The 18,231-nt window shown below is 43.9% G+C and overlaps 1 protein-coding gene across 1 annotated transcript in view; it reads left to right on the top strand.

Moving 5' to 3' along the window:
* The first annotated feature begins 7,201 nt into the window (after window positions 1-7,201).
* Window positions 7,202-18,231, top strand: part of SNCAIP (synuclein alpha interacting protein) — a 248,530-nt gene continuing 237,500 nt past the window's right edge. Inside the window, exons 1-3 of the mRNA XM_069962653.1 lie at window positions 7,202-7,212; window positions 10,302-10,462; window positions 12,590-12,677. The gene's annotated coding sequence lies outside the window, so the exon portion shown is untranslated. The remainder of the gene's footprint in view (window positions 7,213-10,301; window positions 10,463-12,589; window positions 12,678-18,231) is intronic.

The raw sequence follows: 18,231 nt of genomic DNA, 5'->3' as shown, positions 1-18,231 counted from the left end.
CAGGTTGCATATCATTGTAATCCTAACATCTTGAGGAACATGTATATTAAGTCAGTATTACCATAGGGTGAACGGCGTAACCCCCCCCCCCCCCCATAAAAAAAAATTTCAATTGCATAACACATAAAAAATAAATTTCTGGTTTTACAACATATTTTATGCAAAAATTAAGTCTGTCATTGCAAAGCACAATTAGGTAAAAAAATACAAGCGCTATGGCCTTTTTAAACACAGGGAGGAAAAAACAAAAGCACAAAACTGAAAACTGACTCAGACCTTAAGCGGTTAAAGGGGTACTCTGTACAATAAAAATTGTTTTAGATCAATCGGTGTCTTCTACAAATGTATTCTATAAAAAAAATATCTAAAAACTTTTACATATTTTTATTTGTAGTGGGGGTAATTTTATATGACATTTTTTTACACACTATGGGAGAGATTTATCAAACTGGTAAAGTAGAATTGTCTTAGTTGCCCCTAGCAACCAGATTCCACTTTTCATTTCTCACAGATTCTTTAAAAAAATGAAAAGTGGAATCTGATTGATTGCTAGGGGTAACTATGACAATTCTACTTTACACCAGTTTGATAAATCTCCCCTATGTCTCAACCAATAGTGCCTATTCAACTGTATTGGTTCTATGACCTGACTGTGCTTTTTAACGTTCTATATTTGTCTGGTTTGTTATAATCAAAAATTCTATAAAAAAAGAGGAAACATACATATTTGTATTTGTAAAATGGGGAAAAGTGTGATTCAAACTTTTATTGGGGAGGGGATCACTAGATGCATTATACTGATCAATGATATTTCATTGAGGCAAACTCTAGATACAGATTGCCGATCTGACAAGACGGAGGTAAGTATTATTCCTACTTCTTTTTCGATAAATGAGTGACAGGTAACACTCTTCACGACATCCTTACAGGGGTTATCCAGCTAAAATCTTCCTTTTTTTTTTAAATCAACTGATATCAGAAAGTTACATAGATTTGTAATTTACTTGTATTAAAAAATCTCAAGTTTTCCCATACTTATTAGCTGCTGTATGTCCTGCAGGAAATGTTGTTTTATTTTCAGTCTGACACAGTGCTCTCTGCTGACACCTCTGGCCAAGACAGGAACTGTCCAAAGCAGGAGAGGTTTTCTATGGGGATTCATAGAAAACCAAGACTGTCTCAGCCAGAGATGTCAGCAGAAAGCACTGTGTCAGATTGAAAATAAAACAACATTTCCTGCATAACATTTAGTAGCTAATAAGTATGGGAAGACTTGAGATTTTTTAATACAAGTAAATTACAAATCTATATACCTTTCTGATATCAGTTGATCTGAAAGAAAAAGATTTTCGCTGGACAACCCCTTTAAATTGAATGTACCATCAGGCCCAGGCTGAAGCACTGGAGGCGGGCCGACCCACCCCCAGTGCTTCAGCCTGGGCCTGGTGGTACATTCAATTTAAATGCCTGTGGCCATTATGCCGACTCCGGATACAATGATGTGTGGAGTGCTGCTCACACCAAAGCAGCCCTGCACACATTAAAACCCCTCCACACAACAGTTGCAATGGATATAAACACATAGGTAAAGAAGAAGACCACATCCCATCAACCTAACTGCTTATTGTCAGAGTTACCCTCCAAAGTGTGCACCTATTCACACTGAAAGAGAAAATGTATGCAAGAAAAAAAGCTTAGAGGAATCTCAATGGCAATGAGCACTATGCTCATAAGCATAATAGAAGTTACTTAGAATAGTTTAATACTGAGATGTCATAAAATAATTGTAATAGAAGAATAAAATTACAATAAAATTACAGTATTTGACATATAAAATAAAGAATAAGCTCATGAAATAGCGATCCCTATTCCTAATAAATGTCCTCTATGACTAACAATAACAGTCCTTCTTGAGATGACAGTACTGGTTACAGTTATATAAATGTAGCGATTTATATCCAGGTGGCAGTATTAGTACCAGAGTATGATCGTAAGAACTGTGCATTCGGCTATTAGAGGAGAAATACATGCTATTGAATGCAAGTAGGCTTACCAGTCTTGCTGAATAGCAGATATTTGGCCTCCTGGAAAACGTATATGCTGTATACTCACATACTGGTTAATGGATCAGACGTGTGCACATCAATTCAAGTGGTGGTGAAGCTGGTCACTGTAGTTCCTGTAAAGTTGTTACAATGCTGAAGCAGTTTTCACACATGTTGTTTCTACCGCTGTCCTGTGAAGGTCTCTATCAGTATGCTGTGGCCACAGCACATGGAGAAGCTCCAGGCAATTAGCAGCCTGCAGGTGCGGGAAGTCACGTGACCTTGTGGAATGGGATAGGGATCGTAGTTATAACATCAATGTAGGATGATTAGAGTAGTAGTCCTTTACCTCATCAGTAGTAGCTCTTGCCCTCATCAATAGCGAAGTTGTTAATGGAGGTTGAGAAATAGTGAAATAGACAAACTGTAGATGAAAGCGTGGATTGTCTGGATTGGGATTTGGATTGTCCGGACAGGATTTATTAGTGATATCTCTATACCTTGATATACTGTATATGTTCTAAGTCTTTTAGAGAAATTGTTATTAAAGGGGTATTCCCCCCAAGAGCAAAAAAATTTAATGCTCCCAAACCTAGCTGAGTATTTTGAGCCGTCTCCCATCTTTCTAGCTGCTGCTGTTCCTGAGTTACAAGTTTTTCTAAAAGACTGTCTATTATCAAGATTATCAAGAAATGGTGTAGCAGAGCTGAGACGGTGAAATGGTGTAGCAGAGCTGAGATGGTGAAATGATGTAGCAGAGCTGAGGCAGAGCTGAGCTGGTGTAGCAGAGCTGAGATGGTGAGCTGGTGTAGCAGAGCTGAGATGGTGAGATGGTGTAGCAGAGCTGAGACAGTGAGATGGCATAGCAGAGCTGAGATGGTGAAATGGTGTAGCAGAGCTGAGAAGGTGAAATGGTGTAGCAGAGCTGAGACGGTGAAATGGTGTAGCAGAGCTGAGACGGTGAAATGGTGTAGCAGAGCTGAGAAAGAGCTGAGATTGTGAGCTGGTGTAGCAGAGCTGAGACTGTGAGATGGTGTAGCAGAGCTGAGACTGTGAGATGGTATAGCAGAGCTGAAACGGTGAAATGGTGTAGCAAAGCTGAGGCAGAGCTGAGATGGTGTAGCAGAGCTGAGATTGTGAGCTGGGGAAGCAGAGCTGAGACTGTGATCTAGTGTAGCAGAGCTGAGACAGTGAGATGGTGTAGCAGAGCTGAGACGGTGAGATGGTGTAGCAGAGCTGAGATGGTGTAGCAGAGCTGAGATTGTGAGCTGGAGTAGCAGAGCTGAGGCAGAGCTGAGATTGTGTAGCAGAGCTGAGATTGTGAGCTGGTGTAGCAGAGTGCCATGCATGGGTGACCTGCGGAGGTGTTGGGGGACCGCAGGTGAGAGGGAGGGGGGGTTTCGTTGGTGATGCGGGGGGACTCGGCTAATGCCGGTAAGCGCCACCGCGATAGAGCCACGGGTGACAGGGGTTTCGGTGAGCGCCGCCACGGAGGGTGCCGCATATGAGCCGGGCAGGGGGGGGGGGTCAGGGTGATGCTGGTGAGTGCCTCTGCCAGTAACCCGCGGGTGCCGGGGTGCCGCGGGAGGTGCCGCAAATGAGCCGGCAGGGAGGCTGGTGCCGCCGGTAAGTGCCGCGGGTAGGGGTGCCACGGTGAGGTGAGGTGAGTTGGCACAGTCAGGGGGGTGATTGTGCCGCGGGTAACAGGGGCCGCCGGTAAGTGCCGCTGCTAGTGACCGGTGGGGGTGCCGCAGGTGAGCGGCTCGATTAAGGGGGGGGAGCTCTGGGGCTGGGCGGGGGGAAGCAGCACACATGCAGGTGACGGGGGTGCCTGCTATTAGAAAGGGAGACAGTGACAGCTGCAATGATTACTGTCTCCCTCTCTTAAAGCAGCCACCGCCAGCAGTGTTACGTAGTGTTGAGCCACGGGTAACAGTGGTGCTGCCAGTGACACAACCAACCGGCAGGTGACAGGGGTGCGGCGGGACGTGCCGCAAATGAGCCCGGTAAGCGCCGCCAGTAAGCAGGGTGACAGGTGCCGCGGCACCCGTCACAACCAACCGGATCTGTGCACAACCAAACGGGGGGAGGGGGGGTGATGCCGGTAAGCGCCGCAGTGGGTGACAGGGGTGCCGGTGAGCGGTGCCGCAAATGAGGATATGGGGGTGCCACCGGTAAGCGCTGCTGCGAGTGGGTGCTGCGGGTAACAGGGGTGACGGGGATGCAGCGAGTGAGTTGAGGTGGCACAGTCAGGGGGTGAGGGCACACGATGCAGGTGACAGGGGTGGCTGCTGTTAGAGCGGGAGAGAGTGACAGCTGCACTGATCATTGTCTCCCTCCCTAACAGCAGCCACCGTCCGGCAGTGTCCTCCTTCACTTCACTTCAGATTGGCTGAGTTAGAAGCACTAACCCGGCCCATTGAAGAGAAGGAGGACACCTGATGCCGTCTCGGAGGGTGTGGGCCAGGAGCAGGGAGCGTGTCGGGTTGGACTGAGGTTTGATGATTATATGCATTCGGTGGGGGGGAATGCACCTAGATAACAGCAAAACTGTACAGAATTTATAAGATATTGATATTGGAAAGATGGAAATCTAGGGGTGGGCAACGTATTAATGCAAAAATAATTTTGGGGGGAAAACCCCTTTAACACTCGAATATCCATAGTACAGTAAAATAGCACATACGTTTATACTAATAGTATAACATTAAGTACTTGTGCACAAAAAAAAATGCATGGAAACTGCATTCTAGGTGTGAATTGGGTCTAATACACTTCAATGAAAAACAATTGAAGTAAACAGTAGTCAGTCTTAGGGAAATAACTAAAAAGCATCAGCAGCATATTGTATCTTCTATATTGGTGAAAATAAGGATAGAATTGTGGAATATTAAAATAACAAGTGAAGAAATATAAATATGCAAATATGTATAGAAAAGGAATGACTGTATGGAGACCAGAGACATTATGGTGCTGGTAAGCAGCCTGACTCACGAAGTGTCAGGAATCCGTAAACAAATAATGCACAAAATTCATAAAAAAAAACTAAAATCTCCATGTCTGAATTCAGACCACCAGGGGCTAAAGTTTGTAGATCGTAGATTGTCTTGGATTCTACTTGAGACATTTTTGCTATATGATTCCACCTCTCCAGTTCTTCTTTACAGAAAAGAGAGAAGAGAGAGTGAGGCCTGATGGATCCTGATTGTAATGCTTCTCAAAATCAGCTGAAACTGAATGATTTTAGTCACATGTACCTTTAAAGATCTACATATTCTTCCCACATACTGTTTATTACATGGGCAGGTAAGTATATATATTATCGATTGGCTATTGCAAGTGAGTAATTCCTTGATTGACAAGACAAAAAGTTATTTGTAGCGGAAGTTACAGTTTTTGTACATTTTGGAAAGTTAGTAATATTACAATTAGAGCATCTAATAGCTGTAGTAGAATGTCTTAAAGTGACTCTGTACCCATAATCTGACCTAAACTGCTTGTACCGTCAGATAGCTGCTTTTAATATAAGATCTGTCCTGGGGTTCGTTTACCAGGTGATGCAGTTATTGTCCTAAAAAACTTTTAAACTTGCAGCTCTGTGTCAAATTGGATTGGCCTAGAGTACCAATGCCCTAAGATTGCGACACCACTCCGTCCCTCCTCTCCGCCATCTCCATCATTAGGAATTCCCCTAGAACAATTTCTCCTATTCATCACCTGTCTGGACACTGCACGTGATGGATCGTTAAGGCACTTGTGCAGTGTTCAGACAAGTGATAATTAGGAAAAATCTTGCCTGGGGCATTCCTAATGATGAAGAGGGCAGGGAGGAGGGATGAAGGGCCGGTGCAAGCCTACGGCACAGAAACTCTAGGCCATGTCAATTTGACACAGGGCTGCAAGTTTAAAAGTTGTTTTTTGGACAATTACCTCATCACCTGCTGAATGGACCCCAGGACAGATCTTGGATTAAAAGCAGCTTTCCAAAAGGTACAAGCTGTTGTCGGCGGGAATTACTAGGGACAGACTAGATGGACCCAGTGGTCTTTCTCTGGCAACAATCTTCTATGTTTCTATGTATGAGTCAGCGATCAACCAAAAAGTGAGCAAAGGTTCACTTGTTGACTGATTTCTTACTTTAAAGCGACTGTACCCACAATCTGACCCCCCCAAACCACTTGTACCTTCGACCTTCCGTTTGGCAGGTAAAGCAGTTATTGTCCTAAAAAACAACTTTTAAACTTGCAGCCCGTGCCAAACGGGAGTATCTGTGCCCTAACTTTGCAGCACCCCTCCGTCCCTCCTCCCCACCCTCTTCATCATTAGGATGCCACTGGGACATTTTTTCCATGCTGAACATTGCACAGGTGCTTATTGATCCAGCCTATGTACCGGGCTGACACAGGTAGGGAATAGGCGGCAATCTGCCTGGAGCATTCCTAATGATGAGGAGTGTGGGGAGGAGGGACAGAGGGGTCGTGCAAACCTTTTATACTGCCTTTTTTGAAGACATCATAGAGTAGTGGTTGACACACTGATTTCATCGGTCTGTCACCTATGAATGAATATGCAGTAGTCCCTGTGTCAGATTAAAAAGGATGTACCTGGTGGTACATCCTCTTTAAGACTTGGGCTTCCCATACCCACTAAATGGTAACTGACAGCTTTGTCAATCAATGTTGGTTAAGGGGGAAAGGAAAACTGACAACTAATATAGTTAAACTTTCAGGACATGTCAAGTTACATATTTCTTTTTCTGGTCTGGCTGGGGTTTATAGATATTTATAAATATTATCTATATCATAAAAATCAAAGTATGTCTGTCTGTCTGTCTGTCTGTCCTTCTGTCTGTCTGTCTGTCCTCTATAGACTTCCAAACGCCTGAACCGTTTGACCCCAAATTTGGCACACAGATACATTGAGTGCCCGGGAAGGTTATTGCGAAGGTCCCGTCCCCGCCAGATGTACAGGAGGGGAGGGGGAGGGGGAAAGAAAGGCGCTCCATAGAGATGAATTGGAAAATCTCCTCACTGCAAACACAGGTGATATAATTAGCTGCAGCAGACACGGCAGTTGAAGCCTTAGCAACCAATAGAATTACTGCTTTCATTTTCACAGGGAGCAATGGTTGCTAGGGAAGCTGCCTCAACATCCACAGTAATAACTGGTAGACCCCCTACTCTATCTATACAGTACATGTATATACAGGGCCCCCTACTCCATCTATACAGTACATGTATATACAGGACCCCCTACTACATCTATACAGTACATGTATACAGGACCCCCTACTCCATCTATACAGTACATGTATATACAGGGCCCCCTACTACATCTATACAGTACATGTATACAGGACCCCCTACTCCATCTATACAGTACATGTATATACAGGGCCCCCTACTGCATCTATACAGTACATGTATATACAGGACCCCCTACTCCATCTATACAGTACGTGTATATACAGGGCCCCCTACTCCATCCATACAGTACATGTATATATAGGGCACAACAGGGATACCAAACTGACTGGGTAACACTGCCACACCAGACCTGACCAATACCGCCATACTGTGACTGGATAACACCTCCATACCAGACCTGACCAATACCGCCATACTGTGACTGGATAACACTGCCATACCAGACCTGACCAATACCGCCATACTGTGACTGGATAACACCCCCATACCAGACATGACCAATACCGACACACTGTGACTGAATAACACTGCCATATGGGTAAATACAACCCTGCAGGTAGCCAGGACACTACAGGTATACAGGACCCCAAAACTATACACTACAGGTGCACGGGACCTCCACAAAACTATATACTACAGGTATACAGGACCCCAAACTTTACACTACAGGTATACAGGACCCTAAAACTATATACTACAGGTATACAGGACCTCCACCAACTATATACTTCAGGTATACAGGACCTCCACCAACTATATACTTCAGGTATACAGGACCTCCACCAACTATATACTACAGGTATACAGGACCCCAAACTATACACTACAGGTATACAGGACCTCAAAACTATACACTACAGGTATACAGGAACTCCACCAACTATATACTACAGGTATATAGGACCCCAAACTATACACTACAGGTATACAGGACCTACACCAACTCTATGATACAGGTATACAGCACCTTCACCAACTCTATACTACAAGTATACAGGTCCCCAAATATACTTCAGGTATACAGGAACTCCACCAGCTATATACTACAGGTATATAGGACCCCAAACTATACACTACAGGTATACAGGACCTCCACCAACTCTATACTATAGCTATAGAGGACCCTCAAACTATTTACTACAGGTATACAGGACCCCCGAACTATATACTACAGGTATACAAGACCTCCACCAATTATACACTACAGGTATCCAGGACCCTCAAACTATCAACTACAGGTATACAAGACCTCCACCAACTATACATTACAGGTATACAGCACCAACTATATACTACAGGTATACAGGACCCCGAACTATACAGTACAGGTATACAGGACCTTCACCAACTGTACACTGCAGGTATACATGACCTCCCTCAACTATACACTACAGGTATACAGCCCCCCCAAATACACACTACAGGTATACAGGACCCCCCCCAACTATACACTATAGGTATACAGCCCCCCCAACTATGCACTACAGATATGCAAGACCCCCTAAAAACTATACATTGTGGGTATACAGAACCCCTCCAACTATGCACTACAGGTATACACTAATTCCACTGATTAACTAAGATGAAACAATACCTTTAGCTTGGCCTCCTGGGCACCTTAGAACAAATCTAATTAACACACTGACACTTTATACCCGGGCAGCGCCGGGTACATTTTCTAGTATGGTATATAAACACTTTGGGTACAAGTACGCCAGTCTTAAATAAAGCGTACGCCTCTTTACTAAAGTGTATGCCTCTTAGTAAAGCCGGCTGGCCTTGCACCTGGTGTAGGCATTGTGGGTCAAATCTACACCTGCTCTGGAGCAGGTGTAGATTTATATCATGATATATGCTTGAGAGCAAATATATATCATTATAAATCGGGTGCTGGAGGAGGCCACACCTCCTCTCTGTCGTTCAGACGAGCAGGGGTTACAGCTGGCTCACACCAGGGAGAATGCAAGAATCTTTGCCTTCTCCCTAGAGTACCCCAGGGTGCATCTTCCTTTGTTTCATTACATCTACAGTACATTTTAGCTTTATATACAAACTAGCCAGAACACTGCTTTTAGAGCAGAGTTGTGGTTGGTAACCTAGCATATCAGGAGAGGGAGGCAAGTTTCCTTAATCAATGTATTGCATTAATATTGAACTACTGTTATTTGAGATAGGAATACCCCTTTAGAGAGTCCAATGGGTAACCCTATCATTGACTGACTCTGTTCACTGGACTTCCTGAAAGATCAGGATTTCAATCAATAAATTATATAAAGTGAATCTTCCCCTGCACTTTAACATGATGCCAAAATATTACATAGCATTTTCATAGTTACAGGTTCCATTTGAGTGACTGACCACTAAAATCAAAGTCTGCCACTACTTTAGCTTTAGATGCAATAACAGTAACAGTTTAACTCCTATAACAATGTCTGTAATAGGATGTCTATTGCAGTTCCAGACAATCCCAATTACAGCAATGGCAGCCACAAGGCCTTGATAACCGTGTCAAACTATAAATGTATTTATCATGTGAAACATCATAGAAGATCCACTTGTTAACAGAATTATAATGCATATACAGAATTTTAATACAGGTGGGGTGCACAGGTGTGGCACACAGCCAAAGGAGCCACAACCAGGCAACAGTGTACATTGTACATATACATATTATATATATATATATATATATATATATATATAATATATATATATATATATATATATTATATATATATATATATTATATATATATATATATATATATATACATACACACACACACATGTTGGGGGGGTCTTTATATATAACTGGCATTAGTGCCAAGAAATATTAGCACTTTAAGCTTTACAACCAGGGGTGAACTTGACCCCCCCCCCCGTCCTCGACCAAGCAATGTTTTTGATATATATATATATATATATATATTTATTGTCTCACCTCACATATAATAATTCCGTTTATACTGCCCCCCCCCATACTATTGTTTCCCACCCACTACCCTTTCACTATTACCTCTTTTCTCACTTTGCTTTTCCTCTCCATCCAGCCCAGGCCACCATGATGATTTCTTGCAGCTACAATTCATCTCTTTTGAACCAGCGAGACAAACATCTCAGGCTCCGCACTTATCCAGCAACTTGCTTTTTTCCAACCCTTAAGATCCTACACAAATTCCACTTAAGGTGTCATGTGCAGTAAAGCGAGTAGGTATGTGTTGCCCCCTGTATGTAGGATACCCTGCTGTGCCCCCATATAGAAATAATGCCCCCTGGGTCCTGCATATAGTAATAATGCCCGGTGCCCTGCATATAGTAATAATGCTGATGCCCTGCATATAGTAATAATGGCCCCTGTGCCCTGCATATAGTAATAATGCCCGGTGCCCTGCACATAGTAATAATGCCCAGTGCCCTGCACATAGTAATACTGCCCCCTGTGCCCTGCATATAGTAATAGAGCCCCCTGTGCCCTGCATATAGCAATAGAGCCCCCTGCGCCCTGCATATAGTAATAGAGCCCCCTGCGTCCTGCATATAGTAATAGAGCCCCCTGTGCCCTGCATATAGTAATAGAGCCCCCTGCGCCCTGCATATAGTAATAGAGCCCCCTGCGTCCTGCATATAGTAATAGAGCCCCCTGTGCCCTGCATATAGTAATAGAGCACCCTGCATTGCAAAAAAAAAAACATTATACTCACCTAATCCAGGGATGGCAGCTTGTCTTGTCTCTTCTGGCCTCAGGCCTGAGAACGGGGACAGCCTGCTGGAGGGAGAGATCACAGCCTCGGCCTCTGCAGCTGTGTTCAGGGACGGAGGGGGTCCCTCAGGTAGGCGGGCGAAGGGCAGCAATTACAGGAAGGGAGTCCCCCCCTAGCGACGCGCGGGTAGCGGTAAAGCCCCGGAGAAGACCCTCAGATGCCTCAAGGAAAGCGGCCGGTCACAGGGGGGGCGGGGCTCCATATCGGCGCAGCACGCCGCTGCGCTTCCTTGAGGTACCTGAGGGCGCTATGGGGGGCCCTTCTCGAGTTGGGGGGCAAGGGGCAGTGAGGTTGCGGGCCTGCGGGCCCCCCTCGCTGGCGGGCCTAGTCGCAGCTGCGACCATGGCGAACACTATAGCTACGCCACTGTTTACAACTATATATGTGATGTCATTTATCATAACAAATTCAAGCATATTTATCAAAGTTTTGCTTAATTCATCCAAAAACAAGTCTCTCATCACTCGCTTGCTTTATCTTCAAGGCTGTCTGTAGAAACAGCTTAGGAGTAAGACTTAGGAGGGAAATATACCATGGAATTTTAATCTTGCTTTGCCTTGTTTCCGTTTTTCTAACCTTACTCATGGGACGTCAGGGAGCTTGCCAAGCAAATGCCTTAATGCTATTATATCAAGTAACAAAAACAAAACAGAACATTGACAAACAGGCGCAATGGCAAAACGAATACACAGAGGATTGTTCTCATAGCGGTTTTATTCTATGAGATCCTTATTGGGCACAAATGCTAAATACCTATATTTATCTACTTATGAGAAAAGAGTTTTTGTATTTGTTTGTTTATGTTGTACCTATGGTTTGTAGTGAACATGTGGGTATAGTTTCCTGTGTGCCTAGAAAATGCACGCTTTGTATACCTTCATGTTTATAGAAGTATACTTAAATGCTGCATAGCCTTAGGGCCCCGTCATATACTCTCCAGGTGGTGCTTCTTTCCTGGTTGAAATTCATTAAATATACTGGATACTGGCTATAGACTGCAGAACACAGGGTAAATAAAAGGTAAAAGCTTACAGTACAGTATGAAAGGAGGCCTTTACTAATGATTGATACTAAAAATCCTTAGCTGACGATTTTGATTAAGTAAGAGCCCACTTTAAAGAGCATGTCCCTAGTGTATGCATGTATACAGGAAATCAGCATTCCTGCATTAATGTAACCTTCAGGTTGATTTTTTATAAACAATTGCTCCTGTATACATCTTGTGAGGTCTATAATTAAGCAATATACAGGATCTTACATTCTCCAACCTCGGCTGGGTATTTTCCACACACATACCAGGCAGAATCATTTATTTCAGTGTCTCAGACAATGACTGCATAATGGTGGCTCAGTGGTTAGCACTCTTGCCCAGCAGCACTGAGGTCCTGGGTTTAGATGCAGCCATGAACAATACATGCATGAAATCTCATCCTATGTTCACACATTGTAAAATAATACCAAAATATGGTAATTTTCGAAATGTTATAATGTGCTAAATTGAAGTAGGGAATTAGCCAGCAGTGTACACACAGGCATAAAACAATAAACATGCTCATTATTTACACATCTGTTCACAGATTCAACACAAGGCGATGAAGTAAAACGCGACACTCCCCATAAAGCTTCTCTTCTTTCTTTATTGAAGTTCAGATGTTACATGTGCAGGTGAGAGAGAACACAAACATATACACAAACATATACAGCAGTGAACTTTTCATGTGCAGCCGCACACTTGAACTGGCTGAACAATGCAGGGTGGGAGCAGGTAGTGTCAAAGACCCATCACTGTGCCACTGTCAGCCCGCGGATTAATAAATATATATATATATATATATATATATATATATATATATATATATATATATTTTTTTTTTTTTTTTTTTTTTTTTTTTTAAAGACCCATTTAATTGCCTCTGTCAGTTTTGCAAATTAGCCAGGTGCTCTGATCATCCCACACCAGCCAAAAGCCACAGTCTATGGCTTCTGATATCAGCTGTGGATCAGAGCAGGGTCACAGTGTGACCCCTCTCTGATTCCCACCTAGCAAGTTAGGTTACATAAGGTTATGCCAGGGGTCATCAAGGGATTAACGAACTGCGCTAAAATAGCTAAAGAATTGCAGGTGTTTAGCTGTTTTAGTGAGGTTCACAAAGTTCATTTATCTATACTTGCTTGTCTGCGCTCTCGGTGTCTTCAGTTGCCTCCAGCCCACTCAGCCAATCACTGACTGAGGAACAGCGCCACAGTCAGTGATTGGCTGAGGAGGCTGTCACTCTTGAGTCACAGTGACAGCCCACTCGGCCAATCACTGGCTGTGGTGCTATGCCTCAGTCAGTGCTGGAGGCAGCAGAAGACATCGGAAGAGAAAACTGGGATAGGGCGGACAGGTGAGCAAACTTTTTTTTTTTTTTTTTTTTTAAATTTGCAGCAAAATTTGCTGTGTCAACTAATCTTTTTGTAAACTAAAATGCACATCCAACTCTTTGCTTCACTCATACCTAACTATAATGAATAATGACAAACAACATAACACAGTAAAGATATGATAAATGCATTGATATCATAATAGGGTAATAATAAACAGTGATACAGGTTACAGTACAAAGTGTAGCAATCATTGGTTATGCTATATCACAATACATACATGTATAAAGTAATGTGGTCACACAGAACAGAAATACCAAACAATAATGTAAAAGTACAGGGATGACGCACAGAATTAAGTCATAATGCACAATGATGTCAAAGAACAAGGAAGATGACTATTTTATTGTCACTACTGAAGGCTAGTCATATGAAAGCACAGGACTAAAAATTCAGCATCATTATCCATGTATAATGCAGGTAGTGATGTCACAGCACAGAAATATACTGACATCGCCTTAGGTGGTAGAGTGGCAGCTAGGCCTCTCAGGGCTCAGGTGTGACAACAACCTCTGTAAGACCCTTTAATAACACACCTGTTTGTAGATGAAAATTCCTACTGCCTCTCAAAGTTTTACAAAGTTTTAGTTTGCAAAGCACAGTTAGTCAGCACATACAAAGTGATATAAATGTGCAGGTGCATGACTGCTATGTATGTAACGCCTATAAGATTTAGCTGTAAATGTTGGTTATTGCAGAAAAACATATTTTTTTTTTATTGTTTAAGCTACCTCTTAAGGATCTTTAAGGGCGTGGCTTTCTTTGGCTTCAGGAACATTTTTGTTTATTTTTTCGTTAATTTTGTTTTCACGCTTTCCAACAGCCAAAAGGATTTTTAATTTTTTTTTACATTTCTATCAAGGTAGCTATTGAAAAGCTACTGCAGGATGACTTCTATTTGTAGTACCATTTTGGGGTGCCTAAAATCATTGATACATTTTCTTCACTCCACCATATTTTTGTTTTATTTCTGAAATCATGGCATTGTGCGGAAGTTTTACCCAAGACTGCCTACAGTCCACACTGAGAGGAAAGTTTTACTAAAGCGCAGTTCCTCAAGGGCTTTTGTTGCAATAGTCTAGTGCTTAGTGCAATGTTTCCCAACCTTTTCCACCATCATTCAATCACTCGCAGGTGACGTCTTTTGGATCTGAGTTGTTCACTTTCTTTTTTCCTCTGTCTGATCAGCAATTCTGTATCCATCAACCCACCCCACCAAACCACTAGTGCTATCAGTCTTTTAAAATGGGTTTGTAGATACAGAGTTGTTTTAAAGGGGTAGTGCGGCGCTAAGAAATTATTCACAGAACAACTTTGTAATGTAAGTTATGTCTGTGAATCGCCCCCTTCCCTGTGTCCCCCCACCCACGCACGTGTACCCGGAAGTGTGGTGCATTATACATACCTGTCACGTGCTGACCCCCTTCCCTGATCTTCTGTGCCACTACGTCATCTTCGGCCCTCTGCCGCCCTCTGAGCTGAGCACAGTTAGGCTGAGCATCTGATGACGCGACAGAGGGCGGCCGGCACTCGGGCCGATTGGAGAGCTTCGGCCGGCCGAAGATGACGTCGTGGCACAAGATGGCGGAGGGGCGCGACACGGATCAGGTAATGTATAATGCACCAACACTTCCGGGTACACGTGCGGGGGTGGGGGGGACACAGGGAAGGGGGCGATTCACAGACAACTATACAACTTTGTAATGTGTGTTATTCTGTGAATAATTTCTTAGCGCCGCACTACCCCTTTAAGTATTGATTTACAACTGAAGTCCACAGAAATACATGATTGACTTGAATGCAATCTTCTGGACTTCAATTGTCATTCAGTGGGTACTGTTGTCACAGCTGCAGTGGCGGTCCATGCTCCAGGCCACTGCTGCTCCCCCTGGTCACAGGCAGACACCAGACCCCATGTGCAAGGGCCCGGCGCCGCCATCTCTTCAGCTCTGCAGGGCGACTCACGTGTCCTTGCTCCTGCCGTCTATGCTAAATTTAAAGAGGCAGTACGCCTCTAATTGGTTGATGCACCCAAACACTCCCCTATAAATCCCTATACCTCTCTGACCCCTCTGTTGGGGCCTCTGCATGCTTCCTAGTGTGTGGGCCAGCTTGCCCGTGATTCCTGCCTGTGATTTTTGCCCATGGTACCAGCCACAAGTCCTGCTGTGTTCCTGCCTGCCTACATGTCTCCAGCTGCACCTCGCCCGCCACCTCAAGCAAGCCAAGCAAGGGGTAGCGACCTGGAGGTTGCCTGCCACAGTAAAGACCAGAAGCCCCTTAGACTTCGCTGCCTGTTGCGGCTTATGCCATTGTTAGCGGTGGTACAGGGGATCCATTACTTTATTTGTGACAACTGTTTTAGGAGACGCACTTTTTAGCAAGAAAATATCTTGCTTAAAAAGTAACAGTGTCAGACCTACGTGACTCCTTCCCCAATGAAGCTTAAGACTGTGCCAGACTGCTGGGTGAACTGCCTTCCTCTCCTCCTTCCAGTGCCAATCAGTGAGATCAGTGCTGGGCAGGAGAGGAATCAAGATGTGATGTGCATCACCTCCGAGTTCCTACATGTAAAGTCCTATAACGACTCACAATGGGAACTGAAGGACCTGCAGGACCTTCAGTGAGAGATCCCGTCCGGAGCGTATACTATGTATGTGTATATGCTCCGGCCGGGATTTCTAGGCAGCAATGGCACGTATATTTCAGTATAAATCCCGGCTGTTGCCGTTGTGGTTTTATGAATATACGTTGTGTGAACATAGCCTAACACTGAAACAGCAAATCCCAATGGAAAACCTTTCCTGCTTTTCACAGTTCATTAGATGGACAGCGGTGGCAGCAGAGAGTATTGTGTCCGACTAGAAAGAATACACCACTTCCTGCAGGATATACAGCAGCTGATAAGTACTGGAAGGACTCAGATTTTTAAATAGAAGTAAGATACAAATCTACATAACTTCACTGAAGTTCTTCATAAAAAGAAATAGGACTAATTCTGATTTCTGATTTATCCTGATATATTTTTTTCCAATCCAACACTAAATTGCATGATGTAGCATATTCCCTTTCTTCTTTTGAATAAACATGCGGTCAGCACTTCTATTCTTATGCTTGTAATTGCTAGAAAATTGTTTAAATCTATACATATGCCACATAAAATTACTAAGAGAGTACACAGAAAATGGAACAATATTTTACTTAATTGTAAATATGAACATTCCCTGGAAACATCTGGTCTGAAATTGAAACAGTATAGAATTTTCTTCATACTTTCAGACTTTGGACTCGGCAATTAATATTTTCTCATGCAGTGTTATATGCTAAGCAGTTTCCTGAAGAAACACAGCAAATGACATCATAGACAGCAGTGCCATAGTAGATGGTTGGCCCATCCAACCAAAAATGGAAGGTTCAGCTGTCTTTAATCCAACATTTATGGCCAGTTTATGGATAATGCTTGGTTGCATCTGTTGATATGCATAGTTCAAGCAAAGGGAAGTAAAGGGGAAATCACTGATTCAGAATAACAACTGCCCAAATGCATGTAACGACTGAAGTCATGGATCCACTAAGCCGGATCACGTAAGCTGGTCCAGGGAGCAGAGTCTAAGGGCCCTATTCCACGGGCCGAGCAGGGCCCCATCAACGATGTAAACGACCCGATGATCAACGATGTAAACAGCCCGATGATCGTTGAGCGAGGGCTGCAGGGACATTGTTATCAATGTCCTTGCAGCCATTGCACCATACATTACCTGTCCAGGCTTCTCCTCCACTCCGTCTTCCTCCCCGGGTCACCCGCACTCTAGCTTCAGAATGGCCTGTCAGCTGACAGGCCACTCAGACAATCACAGGCCGCGGTGGTCCCGGCTTGTGATTGGCTGAGCGCTCCGTCAGCTGACAGGCCACTCTGAAGCTAGAGCGCGCGGGATCCGGAGAGGAAGTCGGAGTGGAGGAGAAGCCCGGAGAGGTAATATATGGTGCTTCTCAAATCGTCGGTCGCTCGCCGCACACGGCTATTCCACCGTAGCGATGCGCGGTGGGGGACCGATGATTTTAGGTCTGGCCCTAAATAAACAATCAGCCGATGACACGATCATCGGCTGACAGTTTTCTCTATTCTACCGAGCGATAATCGGCCGAATGGGGCTGAATGGGGCCGATTCATAGAAACATAGAAGATTGTCGGCAGAAAAGACCACTGGGTCCATCTAGTCTGCCCTTTTAGTATTTTCTTTCTTATTATCTAAGGATAGATATATGTTTATCCCAGGCGTGTTTAAATTCTGTTATTTTAGATTTACCAACCACCTCTGCTGGAAGTTTGTTCCAGGTATCTACTACTCTTTCAGTAAAATATTTTCTTAAGATCAGAAGCAACGTGAGAAAATATTATTTTACTGAAAGAGTATAAGGATTATCGCTCCTGTGGAATAGGGCCCTAAGGGGCCACTGGTCTTAACCAGGTCCCACTGCAAGGCAGGATGCACTTGCTGAGGCAGGTGACCCCCAGGTGACTACCCCTGGCTTGGCTTGCTAGTGGTAGCAGGTGAGGTGCAACTGGTAACATGTAAGTAGGACTGCAGGTAGGAATATCAGGCAGGACTTACGGACAGAAACCAGTAGTCCCGGGCAGGAATCAAGCTGGGACCGCAATGCTAGGGTATCTTATACAGAGGCTCAAACAAGGGTGATCAGGACAGGTGCAGCCATTTATAGGAAAGGTGCTTGGTGCATGACCCTATTACCGCACCTTTATATCTATGAGAGCCAACGCACGCGCTAGAATTCA

This window comes from Dendropsophus ebraccatus, chromosome 3 (genome assembly GCF_027789765.1).
Source record: "Dendropsophus ebraccatus isolate aDenEbr1 chromosome 3, aDenEbr1.pat, whole genome shotgun sequence".
In the NCBI taxonomy this organism is placed as follows: Eukaryota; Metazoa; Chordata; class Amphibia; order Anura; family Hylidae; genus Dendropsophus; species Dendropsophus ebraccatus.
The sequence above is the reverse complement of the archived record's forward strand: the minus strand, read 5'-3'. Positions and strand labels throughout refer to the sequence as shown.